Consider the following 26411-nt stretch of genomic DNA (forward strand, 5'->3'; position numbering starts at 1 on the left):
ACAAATTCACCATGGTCTACAAGAATGACACGTGCACAAGCTCTTAGGGAGTTGAAAAATGATCATGCATATATTTCAGAGTTAATTAACATTAAAAATATGCATGATTTCATAAAAAAATGATTTAAAACCCAAGTTTATGCTAGTTTTCATTAAATGAGCTAAAATGATTTCAAAATAGAAAATGTATGAAAATAGCTTTATTTGTATATTTTTAAGCATATTTTTAAATTTTGTTATTTACGTAGTAGCTTTATCTTTTAATAAAAATAAAAAAAATAATAATAATAATTAGAATTAGGTTACAATAAACTAATTTCGTTTTGAGGTTTTTAGCAAATAAAAGTTCTTTAAACAGTTTTTTAGATTTTTGAAAAAAATAAAACAAACCGGTTTACACGGTTAGCATTCTTTAAAACCCGAAAATGAAAAAAAAAAAACAGATTGTCTCCCTCATTTGCGCCAGAGCTATTTTCCCTTTCCCCTCTTTTCCCTCTCTTCTCACCCTTCTCCACCATCGTCGGCCATTCCTTGCCCTTCCTTCCCCTTCTCCCTCTTTCTCTGCTTAATCTCCAGCCGATGGTGGTGGAAAACTCTTCAGTCCGGCGACGACGTGAACGGTGGAGGCCAAATTCTTTTCTAACCCCTCTGGTTACGATATGTTTGTTTCTTCTTCGTCTTCTTCTTCTTCTTCTTCTTCTTCTTCTTCTACTACTACTACTACTTTAGATTCATCACATTCATCTTCTTCTTTCTTCAATTGATTCTATGGAAAAACGAAAATGAAAAAAATATATATATAGTTGTTGTTTCAGATGTTTTCTGTTCATCGTCTGATCTGTTGTTTCATTGATTCGTTATTTGGATTTCTTCAATTCACTTGTAACTTTGTTTGTTAGCATGTAAGTTTCATAAGTTTCGTTCATTAGCTATCTGTTAATTCTTGTTTTCATTCATCGCACAAATTGAATTTCTGTTTTGTTTTTTTTTTCTGTTTTTTTTTATTTCATCATCGTATTTCCTATTTTCAGTTCTTTCTTTCTCCTTTTTGCAATTTCTATTCATAGTTTGATTTTCTGTTTTTCATTCGTCTGATTTCCAGTTTTTTTTTCTGATTTAATTGTTTGCAATTTCATTTATTTCCTGCATAGTTCAGCGTTTTCCTGTTTTCATTCATTCTTCTTTGTAATTTCCTACTTTTCTTCAGTTTTTCAATTTCCTGTTTTTCAAGAATCTTCCTGTTTTTGCTTTTGTACAATTTTCTTCCTCTGCAATTTTTTTCTGTCATTCATTCAATATATTTCAGTTTTTCCTGTTTCGTTTACAATTTGTTTTCTGTTTTATTTTATTCTTGGAGTTAGTGTTTTGTTTTGTTTTTCAAATTACAGATTTTCTGTTTTATTGAATCGTTTCTAACTCCTGTTTGTTTAATTTCTTTTATTTTCCTGTTTTCTTTTCTTTCATTAAAATTCTGTGTAGTGTCTATTTTTTCTTTACCGAATATGTGTTTTACAATTCCTTTTCATGTTTACAGTAAGTTAGCTTAATTAGTTTTGTTTTCATTTTGTTATTACTTTTCATTTAGTAGCTTACATCAAGTAGTTCAATATAGTTTTTTTTTCAAGCCATATTTTTACGTGATTTCCTATTTTCAGTTTATAAGACTTCTTATTTTGTATCAATTTCTGTTCTTCATTCATCATTCCTTGATTTTTATTGCTTTGAATTCCTTAATCGTGTGTTTTCACTAGCTCATTTTCATATGTTTTGTTAATTAGGTTAGTTGTTAATTGAATTGTCTGTTATATAGAGCTCATGTGTTAATTGAATTTTCATGTGATTTGTTAATTAGGTCAGTTAATTGAATTCTCTGTTTTGTGAAATTTGCTTAGTTGTCTTTTATATTACTCTTAGTTTTAGAATTACTTAGTTAATTAACATTAGTTTAATATAGTTTTAATGGTCATTAGATTCTTTTGATGATATATTTAAGTGTTCTTAGCATTTAGCTAGTTTAATATTGTTTTTACTTCTATCTCTGGTACTCCTCGTGTTCATTTTATTTGTGTAGGATAGCACAGGATTGGAGCAGAAGCGATTACGTGACATGAAAGGGTACAAGAGTAGAAACTTCTTTTTACTTTTCAGTTTAGAATTAGGAATTTGATTCTGGGTTTGTAAATATTGCTTTTTACGCCCTTTGTGAAGGGTATTCATTTGTTGTAATAGTTAGTTGTTTTACTTTTCTCGTACATTTTAAATTTAATAATACGACAATAAAGAATAGTTTAGATTTGTGTGCTTGAATACAAAATATTCTCGTTCCCTGAGTTCGACCCGGTCTCATCCACTAGCGAGAACCGGTTTTTATTATTTGATGTATGATTTTCACATGTTTTACATATAAAAATCTTTTCAAAATTACAACGATTCAAAAGAAGACATCAAATTTTTGACGCCGTTGCCAGGGAACGACGTGATATTAGTATTCACTTTATTGCTTAGTGTTTGTTTTGCATTTAGGTTTAGAACCACGTATGTGCATATCGTATAGACAAGCTGTAAGACCCGCAATTTTTCAGATAACTCTGAATAAATTCCTGAGGCATTCTTCAGTGAAAAATAGCGTTTTTATCGTAAAGCGAATCAAACTGATTCCTGCGATCCAAATATACTTAGGATATTCGTATCTTCACGAATATATGCTCAAACGCTCTGGAGATCATAACTTCCTCCCTGCTCGAAATCAAGAGATTCCTGCGAGCCAACTTTCTTAGTTGCATAAATACGAAGATAATGGCGTACTCAGAATTTTTCGGAAAAAAATCGCCGAAAACCCGAAATTCTTGCGGGACCCACAGAAATATGGGTGGGACCCACAGAAATATTTCTCAGAAAATATTCTAGAAGATTCTAGAATATTCCAGCACCTTCCAGCACCTTCCAGAGCCTTCCAGCTCCTTCCAGCACCTTCCATGGAAGGGATTTTCTGAAAAGCCAAGGGGTAAAGAGGGGATTCTGAAACTTGGGGCCCAAGTTTCAGAACCTATAAATAGAGGACCCCCCCCCCCCTCCTTTAGAAAATTGCCAACCCCTCTCTCTCTCCTCCTTTTCCAAACCTCCCCTACCTAGCCTAGCCCACCTGAGCCCACCTGACCTGGTCTGAGCCTGCCTGACTTAGCCTGAGCCTGCCTGACCTGGTCCTAACCCACCTGACCTAGGTCTGAACCCACCTGACCTAGCTCAAACCCAGTTGACTTGACTTGAACCTAGTTGGGTTGGAAGTCAAAGTCAAAGTCCTTTTTGGTCCAGCTTTTGGTTTGGATTTCTGAACCCAGACTTAGCCTACTTGAGCTGAGTTTGAACCTGCTGAACCCAGTTGACTTGAATCGAACCCTGTTTGGTTCAAACCACTTAGGTTGAGTAGCTTGACCTGCTCTACCTCTTTCTCAACTAAGTCAGCTTCATCTGACTTAGTCTGACCTCTCGAAAGAAGGCTCGAAGCCAAAGAAGCAACCCAGAGTCGTTTCTTCCACGATTTGAAGTAAGTTCGCTTCATTAAACCATCTCTCTCAAGTATTTGATTGTTTGTATATAGCATATACTTTCTGAAGTAGTATCTTGCTTTAGTTCTTGGTTGAGCCCTCTAGCACACTTCGGTGTTCACGCGCTCGCCTCGTAACTATCGTCGGATATATATGTTCGAATACGCAGTATATGCGTTCTTCAAAATAGTATCTCACCCTAGTTCTTGGTTGAGCCCTCTAGGACACTTCGGTGTTCACTCGCTCGCCTCGTAACTATCGTTGGATACAGATCTAGGTGTATATCTGCTGATACTGCCGACGCGTCTTATATCGCACAGGCCATGTAATTTACCTTTGCCGTCGCGTCGTATGATGCCAAGGCTCCCTGCTTTCTGTACTTCCGATTACTGCACTTCCGATTATGCATTTACTTACGCCGTCGCGTCGAACGATGCCAAGGCTCCTGCTTTCTGCAATGTATTTACTTACGCCGTCGCGTCGAACGATGCCAAGGCTTCTGCTTTGTTATATATGTAGAATATTTCGTTCAGTTACACACCCTGAACAATAGTATATGCATTTTCTTTACGCCGCCGCTGTATAAAGCACAGGCTTCTGCTTATATTACATATATGGCGCGTAAGTGAGCGTTCAAATGGAGATCAACTCCAAAATCGCCCATGCGATTCCCTTACCGCTCCTCGTACAAGATTCTGCTTGACGAATGAAGCCCCTATTGGAAAGGCTTCGCCTTTTGGCAAAACGCTCTTTACGTAAAGACTAAATCAATTACGTATGGCCTGACTATGGCCCAAGGTTCCTGCAACCTTGATGGATGCAAAGTACGCACAACGGTGCACATCCATTTCCCAAGTTAAGCGTAGCGATTTCCCACCAAAGAGGGGAGATGCCGCTGAAATGGATAAAAGAAACGCATGCTTTCTCCGTAAAAGAGAGGAAGTGCTGCTAAAATTCCTGAAGGGCTAAGAATAGCTCAGAAAGAACGTAGCAGAAGTGCTACCCAGTTATGGAACGCCTTCTACGATGTAGAAAGGTTCGTCGCACCACTGCCGGTAGAGCAGAGAAGGTGTTGACAGAATGGTTGGCAGAAGAGCTGCCAAAACCAGTTAAGTGGCACAATGATGTCCTTTGTTAGAACAATGTCAGAATGACTCGTCTCTCTGACACCTGCAAGGGCATCATACTTGTAAGAGCCGTTGCGCCAAAGTAGTGGTAGCGCCTTGACAAGGTCCTGAGCTCGTTGCGTAAAAATACGCCGAGTAGCCGATCCGTAGAGATCGAGTCATGTGCATGCTCATTGAGAATTATCAGACAACCAGACTCGTAAGCGCCGCTGAGCCGGAGTGAGTTGTTTCCACCGAAAGAGGTGAAGTGCTCGTCAAGGCCGAAGTGCCGAGAGCAGAGTTAAGCATGCATATGAATAAAACCTTTGTTCCACGGTGAAAACCGTGTGGTTGATTGGGGTCGGGTACATACTTCTCAAAGGCTGCCCTATAGGCATGCAATGTTCGTCAAGTAATTGTAAGACCGGCAGGCCCCTTTCAGAATTTCTCACCGAGGAAGACGGTGATGGCGCAACCTTGAGTGACATATATTTCACCCGAACCTGATAGAGTTCATTGATGGCCTTCGTCACTCAGAGGTATGGAGGTCGTGGTTATCCTTAAATATCTAAGGATTGAACCCAACTACTGCAGTAGCAGAATGCATTCGGATACCTAGTAAGGATCTCTTCCGGTATGCTGTACCGTCCTACTAGGGGGATGGGGTCAACAGGCCTCTGAGGTATCTAAAATACATAGAATAATCAACCCCCAGATCGTCGCGTTGTCGCCCAGATATGAGTCCCCTAAGCCCAGGGGGAGGTGCAATTATCGAAACAAAGCATTAGCTTAGGTACAGCGCTACTTTGAATGTATGAGTGGATGACGTTGTTGAGTCAGTCCTGCATAACCTTTGTGAAGGTGTCATGGTCGGTATACTACTGGACCGATTGGGAAAGAACACCATTGATATCCGTACGACTAAGTGAAGCTCGGAGAGCTGTCCTTAGATTCGTAGGATACGGATGTGCCAAGCATAAAGGCTTGAGCTAGACATCCATTCGTGACTCTGAGGAAGTCAAGGCTAAGTCGTAGAGACTTGAGAGGTTATTCTAACTCACAGCCTTGAAGAGGCTTATGCGAAGTCATGACGACTTGCGTGGATGTTCAACTCATAGCCCTGATGAGGCTTTTGCGATATACGCTAAGTCATGGAGGCTTGAGCGTCGTATTACGAACTGCGACCCTGAGTGGTCTATGCATTTACTTGAGTTGAATAGATAGGTGTTTGCCTACTTACCAGACCATTAGTGGTTCTGACCCCGTTTAATGGGGATTTCAGGTGTTGAACCTGCGTGGCGATATGCGGAGCAAGGCGGCATCAAGTTCAAGGGTTTCTCTAGACAGAGTTGTACTGCTTCCTTTTTATTTGAACCTACACTGCTTTTCTAAGCAGTAGTGTTGTAATAAACATGTGCTTTCGATAAAATGGAACACTTTGGTGGTCAATGAGTTGCTTGGCCACATACCTGCAACGTGCTCGGAGTTTTCTAAAACTGACGACTCATTATTGTCTGATTCCGCTGCTAAAAGCTTTTCTAAGTTCCGCTGCAAAGAAAAAAAAAGAAATCCATGAAAATTTTAACTTAGCTTTGTTTTGGAAATCCGGGGCGTTACACAAGCTTACTTTTCTGCACAACCCACCTACTAGAATCCCCTTAGTTGTGACTGTGTACGATTGGTACCGTACACATAAATTTCATATTTCTTATGCATAATCTCTGTTGTGTGCAACTGCGTGGTGTTTGTTTAGTTTTTGTTATTTTACTCGCTTTGTGGTTTGCGTGGTTTGACCACTTAGTGCGTTAGTTAGGTAGAAAACCCAAAGTTAGGACGTGTGCTACATCGGTCTACTCCAAGGTGTACGCAATGGCTGACGATCATCATTTGATCCGTCCTTTGAGGGAGTACTTCATGCCAAACACGTATACTCCCGCCTCCTGCATTACAAGACCTGATGTAGGAGCGAGCCATTTTGAGATTAAGGCCAGTGTGATTCAAATGCTACCTTCATTTTATGGCCTTAGCAATGAGGACCTATAGCGTCATCTCGACGAATTCCTTGAGATTTGCTCGACAGTGCGAATCAACAACTTTGGAGACGACGCTATGAGGTTAACTTTGTTTCCGTTCTCTCTCAAGGATAAAGCCAAGCACTAGCTAAAATCTCTTGAGACGGTTCGTATTACTACTTGGGAAGGAATGCAACACGAATTTCTCAAAAAGTACTTCCCAATTGGTAAAACGAATCAGTTTCGTAAAGCTATAACCAGTTTTTCTCAAATTGAGGGAGAATAGTTTCACAAGTCTTGGGAGAGATTGAAAGATCTTCTCTGCAAGTGTCCCCATCACCAAGTGCCTCGTTGGCAGTTGGTGTAGTATTTCTATGACGGGCTTACTGAGAAGCATCGTCAAATGGTTGATTCGTCTTGTGGGGGCACTTTTATGCTCAAGAGTGAGGATGAGGCATGGTCTCTATTTGAGACCTTGAGTGAAAACACGATGCATCAAGCTTTGTCTTTACGGCTCGATAGGACTACATCTTTGTCTAGTGGTCCTAGGAAAATAGGGATTTCCGAAGTAGGGTCTGAGTTAGAATTGCATACCAAGGTTGACCAGTTGACTAGAAAGTTACATCAACTCCTAGCCAATTCTTCGAGAAGTCCAGTAGAAAGAGTGTGCGAGCTTTGTGCTAGCCCTGCACACTGTGTTTCAGAGTGTCCGGCAACACCGTTATATCCTGAATTCATTCAGGAGCAGGTGAATGTTGCCCAAGGTTTCGCTAGGACCGAGCATGATTCATTTGCACCTTTATACAACTCGGGATGGCGAAACCACCTCATCAGTCCACCCTCTAACCCTTCCCAGAGTCAACCCAGGCAAGACAGTTATGCTCCTAGATTTCAACAATCAAGTTATCTCCCAGCCCAACCTGCTTATACTCAACCCCATTCTCATGAGCCTTCACCTAGTCAATCCTTCCAAGATAGGATATTACAAGTTTTGAGCTCCCATACGCAGTCAATAGCCAATCTAGAGACTCAAATGGGACAGTTGGTTGAGACCTTCAGTAGGCAAAGCGAGGGGAACCCATCTAGTAGGTCTGTTGTCATCTCAAAGAGAGAGAATTCCAGATCATTTGACTTGCAACCCACTGCTTCACATCATGTGCAAGTCAAATCTGTTACATCCTTTCAGAGCGGGAAGGCGTATCATCCCATTTAGGAATTGACTCATGAGCCCCATATCATTTTTACTGACGAGTCAATTTCCATTATACCTCAGCAGAAGGGGCAAGGCCGCAGTTATTACATTCTTCACATATTCATAAAACCCCATTCTCTCAGCCTTTAGGATCACCAATTCCTTTTAGTAAGCAAGAGGTACAGATGCAGAAGGTGCTTGACCAAGTCAAGCCAGATCATATTCACCACTTGTCTGAAGTTGCATTCATTGATAGTCGGTCGGTCCTAGACTCTCATTTCTTGACCAGTCTCTCAGATGAGACTAATCTCCGTTCTTCATGTCGAGAGAGTCATGATACCACATTTTGAGGTAGACGGGATGGAAACACAGTGCGTAGTGTCACAGATGACACTCTTTTCTTCATAGAGCCCGATTGAGCCTGACTTCATGTCCATTGATCTCATGGACGATGAAGGTTTTTTCAGGGATCCGTCTGGTTGGGGACGTAAAACTTAGCGCTTTATGGGAGGCAACCCATATCTTGTATATTATTAGATTTGCTTAGAATTTGTAGATTTTATTTCTTCATTTTTCGTTTTATTCATGAGTTTCATGTTTTGTCAAGTATACATTGTATTCATTACATTCATAGAACATGCATTTTTAATTCATGTCAAGTTGTTTCTACTCTTTTCCCTCATTTATTTCCTCTCATGTGCATTCATGTAGTTTCATATAAGCATGGGGGAGTGCCACTGGGACAATGTCATTCAAGCATGGGGTAGGGTGTAGTTTGCACACCTTGATATTTCTGTTTACGTTCTTGCACATGTTTACACATCTCTCATGAAAAGTAGGTTTTTAAAGAAAAAGTTTGAACTTATATGAATGTTATTTCAAATCTGATGTTTTTAAAGGATTCTTAAGCCCCACAAAATTTTTTTCTGACATGGATCTAGAAATTATGGTTGTTTATGTGGATTTCGAAGAAATAATGATAGATACATGTTAGAATTTATTTTGAATTGCAAATATGAATATGCACAGTTCTATTTTTGAAAAACTAAGCAAATGAACAAAAGCGTAAAAATGAGCTCAAAAAGTGAAAAAAAGCATGTGTTAGGTTGTTTGGATAATTTCACAATCCTGAGTAGATGGGACTTAGACGTAAGTTGAAACTTTTGAATTCCATTTCGAAAAGGAGAGTGGAAAACTTCGTGATCCTTAGTAGCTGAGAACAGACATAAGTTGAAGTGCTTGACTCTCACGTTGCAAAGGTGAATGAAGAAAGTCACTTTTATGTCTTAGTTGATATCTTTTGGTATGCATTGAAAAAATATAGAAAATATTGACATTGCACAAGGCATAAAAGCAGACCACACGCAAGCTATAAGAGAAGAATGAATGCGCAAAAAGAAAAAGAAAAAGCGTGAAAAGAAAAAGCGTGAAAAGAAAAAGAGAGACAAGAGGTTAAAAAGAAACAAAAGTTCAGTGCTTAGAAGTGTGATTGAGAAAACCTGTGCAGAAAACATATGATTGAGGATAAGTAAATAATAACTTGTTTTTATTGGATTTTCTAAGAATAAAACATAAATAATTGTGATATTTAGAAAAGTGAAAGAAATTCTTTTTCTGTGGTGGTATATAAAAAAAACTCTAATTATATTGTGATTTTGAAATAACAGGAAATATTTGTGAAAATAAAGTCTTTAATTACCTACTGCTTATGAGGATGAGTAATATTTTGCATACATGACAAAGATGTTTGTGGGTAGCATCACTGCAAACCCTCACGAGACCTTACTCATCCACTGGGGTAACCCAGGGGTTGAAAGGGCTTGTTGCATGAGCTAAATGCAACCATGATTCCTACGAAAGTGAGTTAGGTGATAGTTTGACTTCATGCATTTGTCTAGTTCGCTCGAGGACTAGCAAAACATAAGCATGGGGGTAGTTGATCATGCATATATTTCAGAGTTAATTAACATTAAAAATATGCATGATTTCATAAAAAAATGATTTAAAACCCAAGTTTATGCTAGTTTTCATTAAATGAGCTAAAATGATTTCAAAATAAAAAAATATATGAAAAATAGCTTTATTTGTATATTTTTAAGCATATTTTTAAATTTTGTTATTTACGTAGTAGTTTTAGCTTTTAATAAATAATAATAATAATAATAATAATTAGAATTAGGTTAGAATAAACTAATTTTGTTTTGAGGTTTTTAGCAAATAAAAGTTCTTTAAACAATTTTTTAGATTTTTGAAAAAAATAAAACAAACCGGTTTACAAAGTTAGCATTCTTTAAAAACCGAAAATGAAAAAAAAAAAACAGATTGTCTCCCTCATTTGCGCCAGAGCTATTTTCCCTTTCCCCTCTTTTCCCTCTCTTATCACCCTTCTCCACCATCGTCGTCCATTCCTTCCCCTTCTCCCTCTTTCTCTGCTTAATCTCCAGCCGGTGGTGGTGGAAAACTCTTCAGTCCGACTAAGGCGTGAACGGTGGAGGCCAAATTCTTTTCTAACCCCTCTGGTTACGGTAAGTCTGTTTCTTGTTCTTCTACTACTTCAGATTCATCACATTCATCTTCTTCTTTCTTCAATTGATTCTGTGGAAAAACGAAAATGAAAAAAAATATATAGTTTTTGTTTCAAATGTTTTCTGTTTATCGTCCAATCTGCCGTTTCATTGATTCGTTATTTGGATTTCTTCAATTCACTTGTAATTTTGTTTGTTAGCATGTAAGTTTCATAAGTTTCGTTCATTAGCTATCTGTTAATTCTTGTTTTCATTCATCACACAAATTGAATTTGTGTTTTGTTTTTTTTTTATTTCATCATCGTATTTCCTATTTTCAATTCTTTCTTTCTCCTTTTTGCAATTTCTATTCATAGTTTGATTTTCTGTTTTTCATTCATCTGATTTCCAGTTTTTTTTTTTCTGATTTAATTGTTTGCAATTTCATTTATTTCTTGCATAGTTCAGCGTTTCCCTGTTTTCATTCATTCTTCTCTGTAATTTCCTGCTTTTCTTCAGTTTTTCAATTTTCTATTTTTTAAGAATCTTCCTGTTTTTGCTTTTGTTCCATTTTCTTCCTCTGCAAATTTTTTCTGTCATTCATTATATATATTTCAGTTTTTTCTGTTTCGTTTACAATTTGTTTTCTGTTTTATTTTATTCTTTGAGTTACTGTTTTGTTTTGTTTTTCAAATTACAGATTTCCTGTTTTGTTGAATCGTTTCTAATTCCTGTTTGTTTAATTTCTTTTATTTTCCTGTTTTCTTTTCTTTCATTAAAATTCTGTGTAGTGTCTGTTTTTTCTTTACCGAATATGTGTTTTACAATTCCTTTTCATGTTTACAGTCAGTTATCTTAATTAGTTTTGTTTTCATTCTGTTATTACTTTTCATTCAGTAGCTTACATCAAGTAGTTTAATATAGTTTTTTTTAAGCCATATTTTTACGTGATTTCCTATTTTCAGTTTATAAGTCTTCTTATTTTGTATCAATTTCTGTTCTTCATTCATCATTCTTTGATTTTTATTGCTTTCAATTCCTTAATCGTGTGTTTTCACTAGCTCATTTTCATCTGTTTTGTTAATTAGGTTAGTTGTTAATTGAATTGTCTGTTATATAGAGCTCATGTGTTAATTGAATTTTCATGTGTTTTGTTAATTAGGTCAGTTAATTGAATTCTCTGTTTTGTGAAATTTGCTTAGTTGTCTTTTATATTACTCTTAGTTTTAGAATTACTTAGTTAATTAACATTAGTTTAATATAGTTTTAATGGTCATTAGATTCTTTTGATGATATATTTAAGTGTTCTTAGCATTTAGCTAGTTTAATATTGTTTTTACTTCTATCTCTCGTACTGCTCGTGGTTATTTTATTTGTGCAGGATAGCACAGGATTGAAGCGGAAGCGATTACTTGACACGGAAGGGTGCAAGAGTAGAAGCTGTTGAGAAACTTTGTTTTGATGTCACATAATATGATACACTGTCTCATTTGATTTTATATGATATGATAATATGTCCTCTTGAAAAATGTTATATTATGACTGAATATGTTTTGCCATAAATCTAACGAGTATTTGATGCAAGGATATCTCACCCAATAAGGATGGAGACTCCCTGTTCAAGTACAAATATGGTGCAATCATACTCCTTGAAGAAAAAGCTTGATGAGCCATGCATTCCTAAAGTTCAAATGAAGAGATCGGCTACCTCAAGATGAAGACTTCTTTCTTCTTTAGAGTCATATGTAACAGAACCTTCAGGAACTTGCATATTGCATATTACATACTCATTCATAAACACTATATCATAAAAGTATACGATAGTTTCAAAAAGCTCCTTTTTGAAAACCAATAATTGTACCTTCTTACAACCTTTTATGAAAAAGATATTTTGTCATGTAATAATTGTACCTTACACTATATACAAGACAACATGAAAAAAAGGAATGTAGGAAAAAGACAAAAACATAAAATCGGCTACATGGAGAAAACAAATATAATATGTTTTTGAAAAGACTCTAGTTACCTTCTTTAAAGAAATATTTCTAATATAAGAAGAAGACAAAAACATAAATCGGCTACACAAAAGAAAATCAAATAAAATATGTTTTTGAAAGGACTCTAGTTACCTTTTTGCAAAACCATAAAATGTCGACTTACTTGAAGTCATCATTCTCTTTACAAAGCATTAAATACCTCCTGTAACAAATCCTTGTTAATATCCTTCTCAAAGAATGTCGACCTTCTTTTGGTCCTCATTCTCTCTGGAGACTTTGAAAAACACAACATAAAGAAAACACTTGACATGACTATGTACAAATAAATATCTCAAAGCACTCATTGTACTTACACTCATTTAAAGCAAAGAAGTACTAATGTACCTCAAATCATTAATTAGAATAAAGACAAAACTACAACCCAACGTTCAATGTACTATTGTAAGAAATAGACTTTTTACATAAAATATGTATTACCTAAAATATTACAACGACTAGTGTACCCTCTATTTTACTTTATCTGAGAATGAAGACTCAGATAAAGAATCAGAAATTGCGCTACTCACCAGAAAATTCCAGCGCTTCATGAGAAGTAACCGGCTTCCAAATAGGCATAAGGAAAGAAAAGATCCGAAAGAAGATCCCATGTGCTTTCAGTGTAATAAGCCAGGTCACTTAAGACGTGACTGTCCCCTTTTCAAAAGAAAGTCCAAGACTGAGGAACCAAAGAAGAGGTTCTTCAAGAAAAAGGCTCTGCATGCTCAATGGGATGATTCAGAACCATCCACTAGTGAAGAGTCAAGTGATGATGAAGCCGAAACTGCAAATATGTGCTTCATGGCAAACGAAAGTTCGGTAAGTGAAATCTCTGATTTTTCCTTTGAAGAACTTCTAGATGCTTTTCAAGAACTATTTAAAGAATCTAGAAAATTGAGTTTCAAAAATAAAGATTTAAAATCTGAAAATCTAAAGCTTTCCCAAGAGAATGAAAAACTCAGCAGTAAAAATTCTGAGTTGAAAAAGGAAAATCTTATGCTTAGGTCTGAAATTTCTTCTACTAGCTCCAAAACTAAAAATCTGCAAGTAGAAATTTCAGAGCTAAAAAGTAAAACTGAGAACCTCATGAAAACGGTTTTCAAGTTTACTAAAGGTAAAGAGAACTTGGATAAACTCTTATCTTCTCAGAAAGTCTCTTTTTACAAGAATGGTATTGGCTACTCTCATTTCAAAAAGCCATCTTGTATGAATCAAAAGACCACGTTTGTGAAAAGTTCATCTGAACCTAATAAGGAGTATTATAATGATAATCTTTTTAACTCCTCTAAAGATATAGACAAACCCAAAAGCAAATGGATATGGGTTCCAAAGTCTAACAAAAAAGGACCCGATTGGGTACCAAAAAAGAGATTTACTTAATGTTTTGCAGGCTCCAAAGAAGAAGAAAAGATGGATACTAGATAGTGGATGTTCAAAGCACATGACAGGACATCCAGACCTTTTTGCTGTTCTTCATCATAAAGAAGGAGGAACCGTCACCTTTGGAGATAACAACAAAGGTTTGATAATTGGTATTGGTAATATTGGTAACATAGATAAACCTCTTATCAAAGACGTTCTCCTTGTTAAAGGCTTAAAACATAACCTACTAAGTATCAGTCAAATGTGTGACACAGGTTATAATGTTAGCTTTAATCATGATGCATGCCTCATAGCAGACACCAATGAAAACATCATCTTAAAAGGTATAAGAAAGAATAATATATATGAACTATACCTAGTAAACATCACAGAACATTGTCTTATAGCTAATAATGACTCTCAACATTTATGGCACTTGAGAATGGGTCATGTAAATTCTAAGTACATGTCTAAATTAGCTATAAATAAGTTAGTACGTGGGTTACCCAAAATTTCTTTTAAAAAGGATTTCTTTTGTGATGCATGTCAATTAGGAAAATTATCAAAATCATCTTTCAAATCAAAAAATATCATTTCAAGTAAAAGACCTTTAGAGCTTCTCCACCTGGATCTATTTGGTCCTTCTAGAGTAGCTAGTCATAATCACAATAAATACGTTTTTGTTATTGTAGATGACTACTCAAGATTTACTTGGGTAATATTTTTGAAAAATAAAAGTGACACGTTTTGTCAATTTGAAATCTTATATAAAAAATTACAAAACGAAAAATCTTGTTCTATTGTTAAAATCCGTAGTGACCATGGAGGAGAATTTGAAAATGAACTTTTTGAAAATTTTTGTAACTTGCATGGTATTTCTCATAACTTTGCCTTTCCTAGAGCTGCACCTCAAAATGGTGTAGTAGAAAGAAAGAATAGAACCCTTCAGGAATCTGCCAGGACTATGCTCCAACACAATAATCTTGCTAAATCTTTTTGGGCAGAAGCTGTTAATACTGCATGCTACATAACAAATAGAGTTCTCATTAGACCCTTATTAAATAAAACTCCCTATGAACTATTCTATGACAGAACTCCAAGAATACACTATTTCAAAGTCTTTGGATGTAAATGCTTTATCCTAAACACAAAAGATAGCCTGGATAAGTTTGATGTTAAATCTGTTGAAGGCATATTCTTAGGATATTCGAGTCATAGTAAAGCATACAGAGTTTTCAATAAGAGTCATAATACTATTGAAGAATCTATGCATGTTAGTTTTTGTGAATCTATTGATCAATCTGTTCATGAGCAAACTAATGATGATGATGTTGAAAGTACAGATTTATTTCTAGATAACACAGCTAAGTCTAATGAAGATGATCATCAAAGAACATTTGTCGATATCAAAGATCATCCTCAAAAGCAGATTTTGGGAGAACTGACAAAGGGGGTTCAGACTAGAGCTCAGTTAGAACGAATTGCAAATATGGCATTCATTTCTCAACTTGAACCAAAGAAGATTGATGAAGCCATCATTGATGAGTTCTGGATGCTAGCCATGACTGAAGAACTGAATCAATTCCAAAGAAATGAAGTTTGGGATCTTGTACCTAGACCAAAGGATCATCCAATCATTGGGACAAGATGGATCTTCAGAAACAAGCTAGACGAAACAGGTAATGTTATAAGAAACAAGGCCAGACTAGTAGCTCAAGGATACAACCAGGAGGAAGGTATTGATTTTGATGAAACATTTGCTCCTGTTGCTAGACTTGAATCTATTAGAATGTTTCTAGCATATGCAAGCTATATGGATTTCAAATTATATCAAATGGATGTTAAAAGTGCTTTCTTAAATGGTTTTATAAATGAAGAAGTGTATGTAAAACAACCTTCAGGATTTGAAAATGAACAATACCCAGATCATGTTTTCAAACTCAAACGTGCTTTGTATGGTTTAAAACAAGCACCTCGTGCTTGGTATGATAGACTTAAAACCTTTCTTTTAAAAACTGGTTTTTCTGTTGGCAAAGCAGATTCTACATTATTTGTTAAAGTAGTGAATAATCATACCCTAATTGTTCAAATATATGTCGACGACATCATCTTTGGATCTTCTAATAGCACTCTTTGTGAAGATGTTTCTAAGTCCATGCAGAAAGAATTTGAAATGAGTATGATGGGAGAACTCACCTACTTTCTTGGACTGCATATTAAGCAAACCAAGGATGGAGTTTTCCTCAATCAATCTAAGTATGCTCGTGAACTTCTGAAGAGGTTCAACATGAACTCAACTGCTTCAAAATCTACTCCTATGAGGACTACTACTGTTTTGGACAAAGATGAAGATGGTAAGTCTGTTGATACAAAGGTATACCGAGGTATGATAGGATCACTTCTTTATTTAACTGCTAGCCGTCCAGATATTATGTTCAGTGTTTGCTTGTGTGCTAGATTTCAGTCAAATCCAAAAGAATCACATCTTAAAGCTGTAAAAAGAATAATGAGATATTTAAAAGACACAATTGATTTTGGATTATTCTATTCAAAATCCTCTACATTTGATCTAATCTCATACAGCGATGCTGACTTTGCTGGAAGTAAATCTGACAGAAAAAGCACAAGTGGAACATGTCATATGCTAGGGCACTCACTAGTATCATGGTTCAGTAAGAAACAAAACTGTGTATCCTTATCAACTACTGAAGCCGAATACATTGCTGCTAGCCTAGCCTGTACACAAGTCATCTGGATGAAACAAACTTTAAAAGATTTTTGTTTAAATTTTGAAAATACAACTATTTTCTATGATAATACGAGTGCTATAAACTTATCTAAGAATCCTATTTTACACTCACGAACTAAGCACATTCAAATAAGACACCACTTCTTAAGAGAACAAGTCTTAAACAACATAATTAAACTAGAATTCATACCCACTAATCAACAGTTGGCAGACATATTCACTAAACCATTAAAACATGAAGATTTCACACGAATTAGAAGAGAACTAGGAATATGCAAACTAAGTGACTTATAAATTAATCACACTTATTATAATACTTCTTATAAGTTTTGTTAAAATCTTATTTTAAATAGCTTTCCTTCTTATCGATTTTTGTTAGTCAAACTAAGTTTCCATATTCACGTGCACTTTATATTCTTATAAGACACATTCTGTATGTCTTTCAACTTGTCATCTTTCAAGTACACATCCATTATGACTCCTTGTCCTATCTCCTTTCTCTCATATCCATAAAAACTAATTATATTAAAAGCTATCATAACAATGTTCACATCACTCATCTCATAACTCCTTTATTATTTTTGTCCTTTTGTGAAAACTTTTCTTACGATAAATTGTTTCACCTTTCTACTTAGTTTATGAGAACTCATACTTTTCATTAGTTAAAATCGAATGACTATTTTTTTGGTTCTTTTACCTTTTTCTAAAAGATCTAGTTGCTATATTCTCACGTAAATTTTTTTTACTATATCATTTGATATATCATAGATTACATACACTCTATTATATCTCACGTAAAACTTTACTATATCATCTGTTATATCATAGCCTGACAAACTATCTATTATCATCTCTTCATGCTTTACAAAAAGTATCATAAAAACACTTGTACTTCATATTTTTTATTCTCATTAGTACCTTTAGTACTTTCTCTCTCTCTCATACGAATTGAGCCTCCATTCTTGTCAATTCTTGTTTGTGACTCCTTCACTAGTTTAAAACTTAACCTTATTCTCTAATAACTATGAACTTCCTCAAATCGAGTTTCTTTAAGAATATGTTTATCAAATAAACAATAATTCATATCAATCATAACTTTATGTCTTTCACCAATCATTTTTTTTATTACTTCTTTATCCTACACAAAAATCCATATATGTCATCTCACTTCTCTCTATGACAACTCACACTCCTTCCACGCATATCCACAAAAATGATTCTTATATAAGCAATTATTACTCTTCACTCATAAATATTTCTTTGTCTCCTCATTTCATCTCTCGAATACATTTTTTTTATTATTATATATTTTAGACTTTTGAATCCGACTCCTCCATGTCTATTCTTATTTTTTAATCTATCATTTATCAATTCTTATATACTTTTGACTCTTTCTCCTTTTTGTCTCATCATCTCTCTTCCACTAGTCAAAGTCAAAGTGTGTCCTTCTCATATCTACGTATACTCATAAAAATTACAAATATGAAAACACATTAATCATGAAACATTTTTTAAGGCATTCTTTTCTTTAAAAATGTCATATCTTTCAAAGTACACATCACATGATCACCCTATGACCTATTTCCATAAAAAATATTTCTATATTAAATAAGCAATCATGACATTTCTTTCCATCCGTGACCATGCCTCTCTCTTACATTGTATATCTCTCTAAAATCGAGAATCATTAAAGTCTTGTATCCAAGCAAAACTTTATTTATTCTAATTCTACTCTATGTCATATCTAAATCAAGTAAATGTTGTCCTTTATAACCTTTCTCTCTTCTCTACATATCTGTATCATCTTTTTATATCTTTCACTCTCCTTTCACGCTTATCCATATATATAAATGAAAACTATTATTGCCTCTCACTCATACTCTATTAATGGCTTCTCTCACTAGTCGATAAACTCACCCATAGTAAAATCTATATATATACTATATATTTCAATACTATGTCCTTCTCAACCTAATATAATACACTATCCTCAAACATTGATTTGATTTGTCATTCACAAGTCTCTTAACTTACTCCTCACGGATTTCCTTATTTGACTAAAATCTAAAAATCACTCACTTCCAATGTCATTCAAAACCTATCAAAATTATTTTCATTTCCTCTATTTAATGGATTGGTTCATCACACACCAATTCCACTCGTATCTATCTATCATCCTACAAATTATTACCCACTTCAAACTCGCCCTTCTTAGTCCTCCTTTTTTCCTTACAAACTCTTGCAATGGCCTCTTCCTCCTCTAACAATGTGATTACCGCAGCAGATCTAAGGTATCCAGACTTGTTTCACAATTACAACTTACTATGCTCTCGCCCCATTCATGAAGGTAAATTGGTTAACTTTGACGACTTCATGCTCTTTGACTTAGACACTTATCTCCTTGAACTCAAACCTCTACTAGGATCTTCATCCCCAGCTGCTATTATCCCGAACTAGTTCGACTGTTTTATACCAACTTCTCTACTGATCATGAACAAACCAAAATCACCAGCAAAGTCCGCGGAAAGCTGATGATTTTCGATGCTTCCAACCTAGGTAGAATTCTAAACCTACCTTCCACCGGTACCGACCTTAACACCATAGTACCAATCGAACGATCGGTACTTCGAAAAATACTTCTCTGCACCAACTGCTACCAACTTCCATGGCACATGAGGAATCTCCAACCTCATGCTCAACTACTTGCCCAGATTCTTCTCCACAACATCTATCCCAAGCTTCCCCGCCAGGGATTAGTTCCTCGAAAAATCTCTCTTCTTATCTACGCAATTTTTTCTTCTCTTCCGATAAACTGGTCATCCATTCTTTTCGCTCTTTTTATTCGTTATAAAAAACTCGAGCATCTTCTTTTTGGGTGTTTCATAACTCCCATTCTCAAATACTTCAAAGTACCACTTCACAACGAAGTCATCCTCCATCCATCTCAGGTCCTCGATGATACCACCTTCAATCTAAGGTTCCTGCACATGCCTGGCTCTGATGAAGCAGCTCCAACATCCTCCTTCAATTACTTTTCTGCTATGATGGATATCGAGCACTCTCAGGATCGTATCCTTCGTAATCAAGCCCTGTTGCAGCAGACTCGCAAGCGGAATCGTGCCGACCGAACACATTCACCTCCTCCACCTTCGAGATAAACTCATTTTTTTGGTCTGTAATAACTTTTAATTACTTTTAGACTGTAATATTTGGTCTGTAATAACTCTCTTACTCTGATCCCTTCCTTTTTGTCCATGACAAAGGGGGGAGAAAACCTGTCTCCATTATTGGAGAAATACTCTCTTTAAACCTTTTTTTTCAAATATTTTATCATACTATTATTTCTATGCATAATGTCTTTTTGACAGGGGGAGCATATTTTGTCATCATCAAAAAGGGGGAGAATGTTGAGAAACTCTATTTTGATGTCACATAATATGATACACTGTCTCATTTGATTTTATATGATATGATAATATGTCCTCTTGAAAAATGTTATATTATGACTGAATATGTTTTGCCATAAATCTAACGAGTATTTGATGCAAGGATATCTCACCCAATAAGGATGGAGACTTCCTGTTCAAGTACAAATATGGTGCAATCGTACTCCTTGAAGAAAAAGCTTGATGAGCCATGCATTCCTAAAGTTCAAATGAAGAGATCGGCTACCTCAAGATGAAGACTTCTTTCTTCTTTAGAGTCATATGTAACAGAACCTTCAGGAACTTGCATATTACATATTACATACTCATTCATAAACACTATATTATAAAAGTATACGATAGTTTCAAAAAGCTCCTTTTTGAAAACCAATAATTGTACCTTCTTACAACCTTTTATGAAAAAGATATTTTGTCATGTAATAATTGTACCTTACACTATATACAAGACAACATGAAAAAAAGGAATGTAGGAAAAAGACAAAAACATAAAATCGGCTACATGGAGAAAACAAATATAATATGTTTTTGAAAAGACTCTAGTTACCTTCTTTAAAGAAATATTTCTAGTATAAGAAGAAGACAAAAACATAAATCGGCTACACAAAAGAAAAACAAATAAAATATGTTTTTGAAAGGACTCTAGTTACCTTTTTGCAAAACCATAAAATGTCGACTTACTTGAAGTCATCATTCTCTTTACAAAGCATTAAATACCTCCTGTAACAAATCCTTGTTAATATCCTTCTCAAAGAATGTCAACCTTCTTTTGGTCCTCATTCTCTCTGGAGACTTTGAAAAACACAACATAAAGAAAACACTTGACATGACTATGTACAAATAAATATCTCAAAGCACTCATTGTACTTACACTCATTTAAAGCAAAGAAGTACTAATGTACCTCAAATCATTAATTAGAATAAAGACAAAACTACAACCCAACGTTCAATGTACTAATGTAAGAAATAGACTTTTTACATAAAATATGTATTACCTAAAATATTACAACGACTAGTGTACCCTCTATTTTACTTTTATGGAAAAAGGCATTCTCGAATTTCTCTAAAAGATATTTTTGAAATGACATAACATTTCACATTTCAAAAAGTTACAATTCCAAAATGTAATGACTACTTTTTAAAAGCTATATAAACACACTCAAATAAACTATTCAAACAATGGAATGGAATAGACATGTGAGCTTACAACGAGAAAAATTCCTATTCGATATTTGAAAAGAGAGCCTTGAAAAAGAAAGAGAAAAAGAAAAGAAAGAAAAGAAAGAAAAGAGAAAAAGTCAAGTCCAGCTCTGTGACAAAGAGCATCCTCTGAGTGACAAACAGAACATTCTGAGAATCCTTCATTCGTGCATTCATATCATTCTGAAGGTTCTATAGGAAGTATTGTAACTCTGTTATTCACTGTATTCCTTCTTTGTTGAAAGAAGTAGACCTTTGTGAAAAAGGGTGTTGCCCTTCTCTGTTGAGAGAAGAAGACCTCTGTGAAAGAGGGTGTTGTCCTTCTCTGTTGAGAGAAGAAGACCTCTGTGGAAGAGGGTGCGCCCCTTCTCTGTTGAGAGAAGAAGACCTCTGAGGAAGAGGGTGTTGTACTATTTATCCGGTGACTCGGATGTTATAGTGGAAAGCTCAAGTGGTTTGCTTGGGGACTGGATGTAGGTCTGGATACTGACCGAACCAGTATATATTCTGTGTTTTATGTGTAGTGCCTTATTGCCTGATTATTTTATTTTATCGATCTTTATCGTATTTCACTATTGACCCCCCCCTCTAGTGGAATTTCAGAAGCTTCTTTTTACTTTTCAGTTTAGAATTAGGAATTTGATTCTGGGTTTGTAAATATTGCTTTTTACGCCCTCTGCGAAGGGTATTCATTTATTGTAATAGTTAGTTGTTTTACTTTTCTTATAGATTTTACATTTAATAATACGACAATAAAGAATAGTTTAGATTTGTGTGCTTGAATACAAAATATTCTTGCTCCCTGAGTTCGACCCGGTCTCATGCACTAGTGAGAACCAGTTTTTATTATTGGATGTCTGGTTTTCACTTGTTTTACATATAAAAATCTTTTCAAAATTACAACAATTCAAAAGAAGACATCAACAAACTCGGTAAAATTCGTATTTATGGACATAGTCAGAATACGAAGGAGACCCAGATTTGTGATCTTCATATTAGCCATATTCAGCCTACACTCTTAAGCTAACTTAAAAAATGCACTGCATTTCTCAAAAATACAAAAGGATTTTCTCAATTATTCAAAACAATATCTTTCAAATCCATATCCATTCATTCTATTCAATTTGCAAATTCCAATTCCAATTCAGAGAAATCGATTTTCTTAAAATTTTCTAAGTTTTCTCAGAAAATGATTTTCTCAAAATTCTGAGCTTTTAAATGATATTTCAAGTATTTTCAAAGTTTAAAATTCGATTTTTCAAGTTATATTCTTTATTTCAAAGTTTGAATTCAAAAAAATCAATGTTTTCCAAAGTTACTTGAAATTCTTCAGAAATCGATTTTCTTAAACACTTGAATTTCTTCAGAAATCGATTTTTATTTTTCTCAGAAATATCCTCTCAGCATGATCCACGATTTTCCAAGTGACATATTCTTCAAGAATTCTTTAAGTATTTCAATTATTCAAAGCAAACATCATGTTTTTCAAATCTTCATTTTCAGAAAATTCATGACACATGCCTGATTCTTTGTGCATTTAGAAAATAGAACACGATTTAGACAAGTTGAGCAAAGCTAAGCACACTTTTGATCCTTGGTTCGATTACCCTTGGTAAAGGCACCAGGAATGGTTGAACCTCGTACTGACAGGCGAGTTCCATTCCTCAAAATTTTCCCGCATTTTAAGAACGGAGGTGAGTTATTTTGAAAAACTTTTTTAAAGGTCGGTTTGACTTGCAAAAGTAAAATTTTGCGATGATAACAGAAGCCTTTCTGGGACTGTCTTCAGCTTGCTCAGACATCATTTTAATCATCATTTTATTGAACAACTGATATGCAACGGGATCGATGTCATCCTTGTCAGTCTGACTCTGTCTTTTGAATCTCGAAGAACCCATTTCTTGCTCGGATGCAGAAGGATAACTGGTATATTGGATGAGTGTAGTTTTCTTGTTGGACCTTGTCTGAACTAATTTGAGAATTTCAAATGCTCTCTGCAGAATAAAATGGGCAATTAGGCTTGAAGAATAGTTTTAGGATAAAACAAATAGGAGGAAAATATTTGATGAGAGTTAGGTTGACAATTTAAAGAATATCCCATTACCAGGGAACGGGTCATCGCTAGAATCATGACAATTGCGTTGATATTCTTGTAAAAGAAATAAACAACTAAAATATGCCTTGTTACCTAAGCAAGATCATCAAACCATCATAAATTAAGAATTGTTGAAGGAAGATTTTATTAATAGTAAACTTGACAAAGAGGGGGCGAACAAACAATCTGCCGCCACTCATGATAGTCAGAAGACACTCGAGGACCAAAAAAAACAATGAGGGTAACAAAAGAATATCAGCTATGCTTGGCAGAATGGTATGCTCTGAACCATTGAGCCGACTTCAGATCAAAATCTGGCACAATTTCTGACAATAATCAAGCTTCAATGTGCTTTTGCCTCTGTAAGAACTACCTCACACATCGCTCTAGTTGGTAATAAACTAAGAAGAAAGGTCCCAGTAACTTGAATCGCTTTCCATATGTATAAGTACACTGAGGGGGTGACTCCTGCTGATTGAAGTAGTCCCACACGATTTCCTCTTCATGGAGGTTCTCGATCAAGAATCTGTACGGAGAAGTGGGTAATGGCTTCTTGCTATTATATCTGAATGAGCTGGCTCGGGATGGCACGTGCCAAAGGAACCAAGATTGTAGTGCGTAGATGCATCATTCTACTAAGATAGAATCTTTAAGCACGAAACAATCCACGGTATAAGAAAGCAAGCATGGCCATGGCGATCGAGAGACAATTGGTTTGCCAACTTTCCCATCTTTGTAAAAGCTATACTATTCTGATATCAATGTAGTTCTTGAAAGTGCAGTAGGATCGAGGCAACAAGCACTAGAGGGGGGGTGAATAGTGCTTTTATAAATTGTCTGCAGAATTTTGACGGATTTTGCAATTCACAAAGTAATCACACAAAGAATATAATAATTTATCCTGGTTTGGTCTTTCCCGACCTACATCCAGCCCCCAAGCAAAACCTGCTTGAGATTTCCACTATCAACCTTGTGTAACTACAAGATCATACACAGACCAAATCCGGTCCCACTTCCAGTAACACACCTATTGAAAGCAAACAACTCCTTTAAACCAAGGAGTCCTTCCTTTTACAAAAAATTAAGTAACAACTTACAATACAACCTATGAGCCTTTCTTTTGAATGCAAATGAGATGCAATTGGCTTTTGAGGCTATTGAAATACTCTACTCATGAATTCACTATCTCTCAAAAAAATTTGAGTGAAAAACTGAAGTGAAAATATCAAGTGAGTGAGAAAACAAATACTTGAATGAATAGCAATGAAAAGCAAGAAGTAATTCAATTGGATTTGATATTTTTGAGTGTAGAAAGCACTCATATTTATAGTTGAAAGTTTCCATATGTTGAGGGTATGAAAGGGTGTCAAAACAGTCCATTTTGAATGATCAAAACATTTGAAAAACGAAAAGACATGTCTTTTTGAAGTTTGAGGAAAAACTGCAAAATTATTCGACTGGAACAGTAGTTAGTCGACTAATAGTTAGTTATTAGTAGACTGACAGTTATCGTCGGTCGACTGATATGTTAATCGAGCCGTTTGAAAATTTGAACTTTTGAAACTTAGTCGACTAGAGATAAAATTAGTTGACTGATAATATCATCAGTAGACTGAAAAACCTTTCAGTCGACTGCTGCTAAAATCTTTTAAAAAAACATACATTCTGTCCGGTCGACTGATAAAAGCATTAGTCGACTGTTGCTAAATTTTCAGAAAACACATGTTCTGTCCAGTCGACTGATAAAACCATTAGTCGACTGCTGCTAATTTTCCAGAAAATAGACATTCTGTCCAGTCGACTGATGAAACCTTCGGTCGACTAATTTGACAAAAATGACATTTTAGAAAATATGGCACGAAAGGATTAGTCGACTGGTGAGTCTATTGGTCGACTAATAAACACGAAAATTTAAGAAAAGAGTTTTCAAAAAAGATTTTCATGAGGGGTTCTTTTAGAAAAGTTTTTCTAAAGATTTTTTTAGGTGAAATGCAATCTAAATATGCACTCTAAGTAAGGCTCTTACAAGAATCTAAGACTTTTAATGAATTAAACATTTGCACACTAGTCTTCAAAGATTCTTCATCGAATTCTTCAATGTCTTCATTGCCTTAGCTGAAATGTAGTTGATTTCACTTGCTTATCATCAAAACCTTGTACTTGAAGTATCATGTACGACTTTATTGTCGTAACAATCTCCCCCTTTTTTATGATGACAAACTTAATCAAATATGAAGCATTTAGATACATAGATGGAGATTTTACTCCCCCTATCAATATGCTGCAAAACATTAAAAGTTAGCACATTTAAAGCACATATATCACAAATTGATTGGTTTGCATTTACATTCATCATTACTTCATGCAATTAAAAACTTTTTCATAAATGCAATTTTTAATGCTTTCTTTTTCTCTTAATTTTGCATTTCTCATGCAAGATCTCCTGCAATTTCAATGTAATGCTATCTTTTATCTTTTTCTCCCCCTTTGTCATAATAAAAAAGAATAAGGGCAGAAATAGCATAAGCAAAATGGAGATACAAGTTTAAAATATTACAACCCATAAAGTATCAAAGTTTAGTAAAGACAGAACATAAAGATCAGAAAAGTGAGTTGAGCAAGTCCTTGATTGAAGTAATCTCCTTCTGAATCGAAGACAGTTGTTGAGTCACATCTTCACGAAAAGTGTGTTGATGCAGCTCCAAGGCTTCCAGTCGCTGCAAAACTTCATCATTGTCTTGACTTGTAGAAAATTTCTTTCTTTTTACATGAGATGAAGGTGTCGCAGAAGGTGAAGGTTCAGAAATTGATGGTTCAGTAGGATCAGATAGTTCAGTTTGATCAACATTTAAAGGAGGCAAATATTTAATTTTCATTCTTTTAAAAATTGTTTGATCAAAGAACTCTTTTTGCTTAATATATTTTTTCATTTGTTAAAGGAACTTTGAAATGTCTAAAAATACGAGTTAGAAGACATCCATAAGGAAGAAATGGTTTTTGTTTCCACAAATTTATAAAATACACATTGGCCCAATTTACAGAAATATTTCCAAATAAAACATAAAGAGCTGTAGATAGATCTTTGGAATAGTAATCAAAAGAACCAGTTTTAGGTAGAACATTGTGGCCAAGGATTCGTCCAGCAATGCGTGCACGAGTTTGAAGATTAG

This window comes from Nuphar pumila, chromosome 12 (assembly GCF_984573655.1).
Source record: "Nuphar pumila chromosome 12, dmNupPumi1.hap1.1, whole genome shotgun sequence".
NCBI classification, from domain to species: domain Eukaryota; kingdom Viridiplantae; phylum Streptophyta; class Magnoliopsida; order Nymphaeales; family Nymphaeaceae; genus Nuphar; species Nuphar pumila.